Source organism: Capsicum annuum, chromosome 3 (assembly GCF_002878395.1).
Source record: "Capsicum annuum cultivar UCD-10X-F1 chromosome 3, UCD10Xv1.1, whole genome shotgun sequence".
Classification (NCBI taxonomy): Eukaryota; Viridiplantae; Streptophyta; class Magnoliopsida; order Solanales; family Solanaceae; genus Capsicum; species Capsicum annuum.
In genome coordinates, this window is record NC_061113.1 from 48497038 (window position 1) to 48506671 (window position 9634).

The window sequence follows — 9634 nt, forward strand, 5'->3', positions numbered from 1 at the left end:
AGAATACTACAGTAAAGCATTTAATCAAATACCATTTAATCATCCCCAAAGATATTAACATAAATAAAATAAAAATATTTATAGAAGTTAAGAAATATCCACGTATAAATAAAAATAGATCCATAGTTACAATAGATTTATTAAAGTTATCCGCACCCCATACAATATCTATTAAAGTTATCCGCACCCAAAATATTAGTGGTTATAAGAGTTACACAAACTAAATACATACGTTTACTCTTAATAATATTCTACTAATATGCATAGAAGAAGTGTAACCATCAACAATACACTTTATTATTTGATATAGTGCACTTTCATATAATTAAAATAATATTAAAATGCACTAACACAAAGTCGCCTGGAAGATTGAAGGTGTCTAGATCTTCATTATGTAGTCATCCAAATTTCTCCAAGAAAGGATTGACTATAGTGTTTGGTGGATAATCATCAATGCAATCTTTCCACACATTTCCATTACCCAAATCTCTCAAAACTTCCTCAAACTACTATTACACTTAAATCCTGCACCAAAGCTAATCATTATCACTTTATCACCTTTCTTTAACCTTTTTTTAGCCTCCATGTCCCCCAAAACATACCAAAGGCTACTTGCTGAAGTGTTACCAAATCTATGAAATGTCATTCTTGCTGGCTCAAAATCATACTCACGTAGGTTCAAATTTGTGCCTACTCCATTCATCACTTTCCTCCTGTATGTAGACATATATGATCCACACTTGTTTTGAAATTGATCACTGGCCTAGGTCCTTCTTTCGTTGACCCGTTTCATTTTCTCATGAATAACGTGATCGCTAATCGAAGTAGCTCCTTCACCGGAAGGATCAAGGGTGCAATTTGTCTTAAATAATTATCGACTAGCGCACGTGGTGCAGCCATTGGTAGTGTTTTGTCAAGGTGGAACCCTGTGTTACCTTGGTCATCCTCCCTTTGTAGAAAACTATCATAATCTTTTGCACCATGGTGTGTCCTAACTGGTCGGTTCAACTTGAACATTGCTTGTTTTTCAAAGACAATGTTTTTGTCAATAAAATCGTGCAATCACCTGACCTAAACAAACAATTTGCAAGAATCATAGATCTATTGTTGCCTGATTACCAATTTGGACACAAGGACTTGGATGTCACCATAAGTGCAACCTTGTTCTTCTCATTCTTGAAAATACTTTCGATGATATTTATACACCCCATCCCGGTAAGGTTGTACACCTTGATGTCTTCCCTCAACTTGTAGTAATTGATTATCCGAGAAGTCAATGATGGGATATCAGCTAACATCGATACATTCACCACGAGGACATCGACTTCACTAGGGGAAATTTTGTTCCGCTTCAAGAGTTTATCAATGCTATCATGAAAAAAGTCTTCCATCTCCGAGACACCATTCTGGGTGCGTACGTTTGTTCGCTGAGGCCCGAGCTAACAATTGCTTTCAAGAGGAACTTATATTCATTTTGACCAAGGTTTTTGTTCCTCAAAATTATTTCCCCCGAAACACTTTGTTAGTTTATTTGAAGCATTTTAATATTATAATATTATATTTGGCTCCTTGTGTTAAGTGTCATTATGTAGCATGCATTTGTTTCTTGTATTAATTTTGGCTACAAGTTATAATTGGTTATTATGTTGCATTTACCACCACTTTTACTAACAAGAATGTTACTAAGTCATTTACCTCTCACGTTAGTGGACAAGAATGTTACAAATCCTTTACATCACATTAGTGGATGAATTGTGACTTATTATTGGCATTAAACTTTGTAACTTCTTATCTCTTTATTCCTCCATTATTCCAGTGTTGTAACTCTTATAACTCTTGTAATCTAAAGGTAATCGATATTCCATCTTTACTACCCCTCATTCATTCTTATTCATTGCGTGGAAGACTTTCTCTCCTGTAAATAGTGATGGCCTTGCATGTTTGTTCTAAGTACAATATAATATAGAGTTCACAAAAAAGTTAGTAAAAAAGAGAGTTTATTAATTGAAGTAAACCTGTCAATTGGGTTGGGCTGGCCCATTTCGACCCATTTAGCTCGACCCGTTTAGTCGACTCGGCCCGGTGGGCCTCCGGTCCTGGGCTAGGCCATCTGCATTGACTGGCTCGGTGGACCAGCCTAGTTACAAAATCGGACCAGGCACATCGGTTATCCGTACCGGACCGGTAATTAAAAAAATATTAAAATTGGAGCTGCAGCTTCCAACGGTCAAATGGAATGTTGGCCCAATGACTATAATGTTGTTTGGACGTCCAAAGGTCATTTGTCCAATTTCTTTAAAAAAAATTTTAAAAAAATTAATTCAAATTTTTTTCTATAAATACCCCAAATTCAAATCATTTTTCACACAATCTTATTCTCTTAATCTCTTTCAAATATTCTAATTATCTCCTAAAGTGCTCAATTTTATTTTTAAATTTTACAATTACAAATATCAAGTGGAAGTTTTCTAAAGTCTCAACTTTCGGATACTTTCAAAATTGGGTATTGTCGTTCCGTCTCGTACTTATAATTTTAAATTAATGTATTAATTGTTGAATATTTATTTTATTATCTTTGTGTATTTTGAATATTTCTTAGTTTAATTTATAATATGAATAAATTAAGACACCTCAGTAAAAGTGTCAAAAAAATTTATCCCGAAAGTGATAGTGGTAGTAAAAAATGAATTGGTGGCGATTTCGATAGAAGTAGTTCAAGTACTAGATATACCTGTGTGCCCCCGGTACCAGTTAGTCAACCTTTTGAGGATGAAATAGGTATAGGTGCTCACGATATGAAATATTTAGAAGCTCAGAAAAATTATGGTATAGAAGAAGAGAATGAATTAGATGCGGTTAATTTAGATGAAGATGATGAAAATATTGGTGAGACACCCAAAGCTGAAAATGCTAATTTTAGATCTAAGTCGGTTGATCTTCCTCCCCGTCCTCCCCGTGCCCCTAGAAGAACTCGCAGAAGAACTAGTATTGCATGGAAATTTTTTTCAAAATTAGAAGGAGAAAGTAAGGTGCAAAGCAATATTTGTGAAATTGTATATAAGCATAAAATCGGAGGCAATAAAGGGGTACAAGTTCATTGATGAGACATTTAAGAGATAGACACGCAAGAGAGTTAAGTATCTCACAAGGTGGTGAGGTTGTTGGTGGGCCAGTACAAACTAGATTAGACCCAACAACCGGTCAATTAGTTAAGAATTGTAATAAAATGAAGGACCGAAAAGAAATAGCAAAAATGATAGCTATGGGTTGTTTGCCTTTCACTTTTTCTTTTTTCGAATGCTTTTATTCATTAAATTCAAGTAATTTATAATCCTATGTTTACAGGTATTTCTAGAAGTACTTGTCGGACCGATATTTTTAGACTCCATACACAATATGTTTTTTTATTTATCTGCATTATTAAAAAATATTTATACCACTCTTTTATTCAAACACAATTCAAGTTCATGTTTAGGGACTTTAACCCTTTTAGCCATCAAACCATTATGGTCATAAATTAACTAATTACATGGATAACATGGTTTTTACAATACCAGTTACCAACCACTCATACTTATTGGATCATTGCCCTAGTTCAAAACATCGTCAATATGTGACTAGATATTTCTCTTAGACATTTCCACAAATACCTTGTGGGCATTCCTTTACCAAGGCCAAAATCAAAGTAGGAATCATCAATCTTAGGGTTACTCATGGACCACTTGTTAAAACACAAAAAAACAAGTACCCACATATGCAAATCATCACCAAAATCAAGTATAAACACGTCTAAGAAAGAGCAAACATTACTTAACACTAGGCATCAAAACCCTTAACTTTTAATTTCAAAGTCATCATTTACAAGTCATAATTCATGTTTAAAACACATGATATTTGAGTGAAAATAAGGGAAAAAGTAACATACCTTAATACAAGATGATTCACGAAATAAATTAACCCCTTTTTTTTACTAGATAATCACCCTTTGAAACCCTAGCTTCAATCTTGGTAGTGAAGTTTTGGAGAGTATTTTGGAATGTTTGATCTATCAAATAAATGTTTTAGGAGGCCTCAATACATTATATAGTGAGGGGATTTAAGGATTTTGGGGTGGGAAATGTCCATAAAGCCCCTGGCTTAAAATCTGAAAAGTGGCTTCCAGGAGGGTAAAACCCACTTGACTAAACCGTACCCTAGGGTACGAATGGTACCCTAAATTGTAACCTAGGCCTCACCATGGGCCCCTACATTGAACAAGGTATGACTACACACACAAGACTCGTATCTTAGGGTATGAATGGTACCCTAAACTATGTCCCAAACCATACCTACGACAGTGTCCACTAGATCAAGACCAACACTCCATACGACTAGGTAGTATATGACCCATACCCTAACATACGACCATGGAGAGGCTAAACTATATCTTGGACAGTGTGTAACCCCTACCACACTGTCTAGTATATGAATAAGGGGTCACTAAGTCGTATCCAATGGTACAACTAGTACCCTGGAGTCGTACCTAGTCCAGAAGCTTCAACTAAGGGAATTTTCTAAAGTTCCAAGGCCTAGGTGTTTCAATTCTCCCCCACTTGGATCATTCATCCTCAAATAATGGGTAAGGCAAGCATAAACATGAGTGAACACGTTACTACACATCAACTAATCTTTAACCAAGTTATAAATCATGAAATACAATAAGGATAAGGAACATGCCAAGTTCATTATCAATTAACCATTCATTTAATTAACTTTGGGACTCTAACCCATTGTCTATCAAAACACTTGCTCAATTCACAACTTAGGGACTTGAAGCCACGGTCTATCAACAACATAAATCAAGTTAAAAAGATTAACAAATACCTTAAGCATGAGTTTTCAGAATAGAAAACAAATGTGGATACTTGGACTTCATGTCCTCTTCCGTCTACCATGTAGCTTCCTTAGACTTTTGGTTCCTCCATAGAACCTTCACCAAAGCCACCTCTTTCATTAGCAACCGATGAACTTACTGATCCAAGATCCTCACCCAGATTTCCTCATAGGACAAAGAGTCTGAAATACCAACATCCTCCAACGAAATAACCAATGAAGGGTCACTTATATATTTCCGCAACATGGACACGTGGAACACCAAATGAATGGAGCTTAGACTAGATGGAAACTGCAATTCATAGGCAACATTATCAACCTTCTTCAAAATCAAATAGGGACCAATAAACCTGGGACTCAGTTTTCCCTTCTTACCAAACAGCATTACTCCCTTCTTGGGAGATACATTTAAGAATATCCAATCGCCAACATTAAACTCCAAATCCCTATGCCTTACATTCGCATAGGACTTTTGGCAACTTTGAGTGGCTTTCAACCTATCATGAATCACCTTCACCTTTTCCAAGTCTTGGTGAATCAAATCGGGGCCAAACAAATTACCCTCACCAACCCCGTACCACCCAATAGGAGATCGATATCTCCTACCATACAACACCTCAAAAGGAGTCATACCAATTCTAGAGTGGTAACTATAGTTATAAGCAAACTCAATCAAAGTCCATTGATCGTACCTACTACCACCATAATCAATCACACAAGCATACAACATATCTTTCAATGTTTGGATGGTCCTCTCTGCATGTCCATCCATTTGCGGGTGGAAATTGGTACTAAGGCACACCTTTGTTCCCAAACCTTTATGATAGAAATTGAATCACCATGCAACTTCACAATCTTTGTAAGATACAACATAGCATAATCCTTCACCAAATAACTAGTCCTTACCAATAAAAATAAGAGGACTTAGTCATTCTATCCACAATAACCTAAATAGAATCACATTGGTTCTGAGACCGGTGAAGACCAGTAGTGAAATCCTTATTAATCACTTCCCACTTCCATTTGGGAAACTTTATCTCTTGATATAAACCATCGGGCCTCAAATGTTCAACTTTCACCTGTTGGCACACCATACACTTGGCCACATGACTAGTCACATCCTGCTTCATATTATTCTACCAATAAAACTCCTTAAGATCGTGATACATATTCATAGAATCGAGATGAATAGCATATCGAGACCCATAAGCCTCGTCCATAATCCTTTCCCTTAATCCATTGATATCGAGATCATATAGCCTACCTTCATACCTTAAGATACCACCACCACCAATCATAAAGTCAATAACTTTTTTTGACCCATATTACCCTTAATCTTTACCAAGCCGGGATCCAACATTTGCTTTTCCTTTATCTAAACCACAAGAGACACCTGTGATATGAGATGCACGAATACATCACCATCCTCCAAGTCTAAGAGATAAACTCCAAGACTAGCCAATTGGCGAATATTCTTCACCAACTCTCACTTATCCTCATTAACATGAGCCAAACTCTCCATGGATAACCTGCTAAGAGCATCAACAACAATGTTAGCTTTACCTAGATGGTAATGGAGACTCATGTCATAGTCCTTCAACAACTCGAGCCATTTTTTTCTGAGATTCAACTCCTTTTGAGTAAAAACATACTAAAGGCTCTTATGAACGAAAAATATGTCCACATGAACCCATAGAGATAGTGATTCCAAATCCTCAATGCAAATACCACCGTTAATAATTCCAATTCATGAGTAAGGTAGTTCTTCTTATGAACCTTCAATTACCTAGAAGCATAGGCCACCACCCTATCATACTGCATCAACACACAACTAAGCCCAATACAAGAAGCATTACAATACACTAAAAACCATTGTTACCCTCAGGCAAGGTCAAAACTAGAGTCGAGGTCAATTTATCCATCAACTTTTCAAAACTACCCTCATATGTATCCGACCATAAGAACTTGACCTTCTTCTGGATGAACTTAGTCAATGGGGCAGCTATCATCGAAAAACTCTCCACAAATATCCTATAGTAATCGGCTAGACCTAAGAAGCTCCGAATATCAATTGGAGTCGCGGGTATAGGCCATTTCTTAACCACCGCAAACTTTTGTATGTCTACCATGACCCCTTCACTAGAGATAAAATGACCAAGAAATGTCACAACCTTCAACAAAACTCACACTTAGAGAACTTGACATACAAACGATGATCCTACAATGTTTGTAACATGGAACGAAGGTGATCGACATGATTTGCCTCATTCTTAGAATAGACCAAGATGTTGTCAATGAAGACAATGACAAACAAATCCAAAAATAGATAAAAGACCATATTCATCAAATCCATGAATGTCACCATCGAATTGGTCAATCCAAAAGCCATGACTAGGAACTCATAGTGACCATACTAGGTTCTAAAGGCGGTCTTAGGGATATCCACTTCTCTAATCTTAAGGTGATGATACCCCAATTAAGATTAATCTTAGAGAAATACTCTGTACCTTGAAGCTGATCAACCAAATTATTGATCCTAGGAAGAAGATACTTATTATTTATGGTCACTTTGTTCAACTAACGATAATCGATGCACACACGAAGGGAACCACCCTTCTTGCGCACAAACAATACGGGATCACCCCAAGGAGACACACTAGGGTGCATAAAACCTTTATCTAAAAGATCCTTCAATTTCTTCTTAAGATCCTTCAACTCAGCCGAAGCTATTCTATAAGAAGGAATAGAAATTGACAAGTGTCCGAAACAAGATCAATCCCAAAATCAATTTTCCAATTGGGAAGGTCAATGGAAAAGACCTCGAGACACTCATTAACAATAGGAACAAATTCTAGAGAAGGACCTTCTGAGTTAGAATCTTTAACTTGGACCACATGATACAAACACCCCTTAGAAATCAACTTTCGGGCTCTAAGATAAGATATGAACCTCCCCTTAGGCACTAAAGAACCCTCTTACCATACAATAACCGGCTCATTTAGAAAATTTAAACATAACCTTATGGGTTTGGAAATATAAGGAAGCATAGCACAAATATAACCAATCCATCCCAGAATAATATTAAAATCAACCATTTCTAACTTTATCAAGTCTACCAGAGTTTCTTTACCACTAACCGATACCACAAAACCCCTATAGACTTTTTCAACAACCATAGAGTCTCCTATTAAGGTAGAAAAAAATGAGTTGACAAATATTCAGGAACAAAACAAAAATGCACGGCCACAAATGAGGTCACATAAGAAAGAGTGGACCCCGTATCAATCAAACAATACACGTCATGGGAGAAAAGTCTCAACATACTCGAGAGGGGCCGTGCATTTTTATAGTAATAGGGATGTTTTTGGCCCAAGAATCCACCAGAGAGGGGCACTCTCACTGCATGTGCCCAATCTAACCATATTTAAAGCATATATTCCACCTCTTCTCACACTGACCATGATGATGCTGACCATAAAACCTGCAAGGAAGATGGGTTGGAGCCGATTGAGCCCCAATAGCCAAAATTAGGTACCCTATTCTCAGAACCCACCATCAAACTGAGATTGACAATCACTCGATGGCTTCAGGTAAGGAGCACTAGCTGCGGAGAAAGAACCCAAACTCCCTCACATCTTTGTTGGCCACTTGCCACCATATCTACAACTTTGCTTAGAAGGCCTAAATTTTTTCACTTGCCTTTCACTGAACTCAACCTATTTTTTTTATATTTCTCCACTTATTTCATATACATAACAAACCGATAGATGTCCATGTGTTTGATCAACAAAGTTGCCTTGCTCTTAAGTACCAACTCATAGGATAGTCCAGAACCAAACTTACACATTCTATCCCTTATGCTAGAAACTATACCAATAGTGTACCTAGACAACTGATGAAATTTCAAGGCATACTTCCCGACAGACATCCTCCCTTGCTTCAAGTACACAAACTGTTCTTTTTTCGCTTCCCTCAACTCTTGAGGAAAGAAGCGGTCAAAGAAGGCCTCAGAAAAGTCTGCCCAAACGGCAGGACTAACATCCACACCTCTTGATAGTTCCCATCGTTCGTACTATTGGTACGCTTTATCTTTCAATTGGTAGGAAGCAAACTCGAAATCCTCAACCTCTGAAGCATGCATAATCTGGAAGATATTCTCTATTTTATCAATGAAACTTTAAGCATCTTCTTTTACCTTTGCACTTATAAATATAGAAGGGTGTAAGCTCATAAATTTGCCAACCCTTATGGCCTCAGAAGATACGATAGTTGGACCACCAAACTCTGATTAAAAAGCTACCACTTGAGTCAATAGATTAATAGAGTGATGAAATTAGCATTAGTAGCATCCCTTTGAGGTGACTAAGTAGGACTGTTACTCTCATAAGCAGGGTTAGTGAGGCCCAATGAAACCCCATAAGTATGGTTAGATATCATAGCCCTAACCCAGGTCTAGACCTTAAAAGTTAGATGAGCTCTATCCATAGGACCCTCAGTCAAGACAGAGAAGTTTTTTGGAGTATCAAATCTCCTTAGAGGCATGATCTAAAATATGATCAAATAGAAATTAGAAGGATCCAAGACTTTGAACTCTATAGCTCAAAATAAGACAACAAAAAGGTGAAACATTCCTAAATGCCTTATAGCCTCTCTCTTAGAAGTGTGGCGCACTACACACCTATAAAAGAGACTCTACCTGACACAGCTTTGTGGATATCCAACTGACCATGAGGCTGTCTCTGATACCAACTTGATACGACCT

The 9634-nt window shown here is 37.1% G+C and overlaps 1 pseudogene; it reads right to left on the reverse strand.

The window, feature by feature from the left end:
- Positions 1-317: 317 nt before the first annotated feature.
- LOC107865440 lies at positions 318-1519 on the reverse strand (annotated as a pseudogene).
- Positions 1520-9634: the final 8115 nt, after the last annotated feature.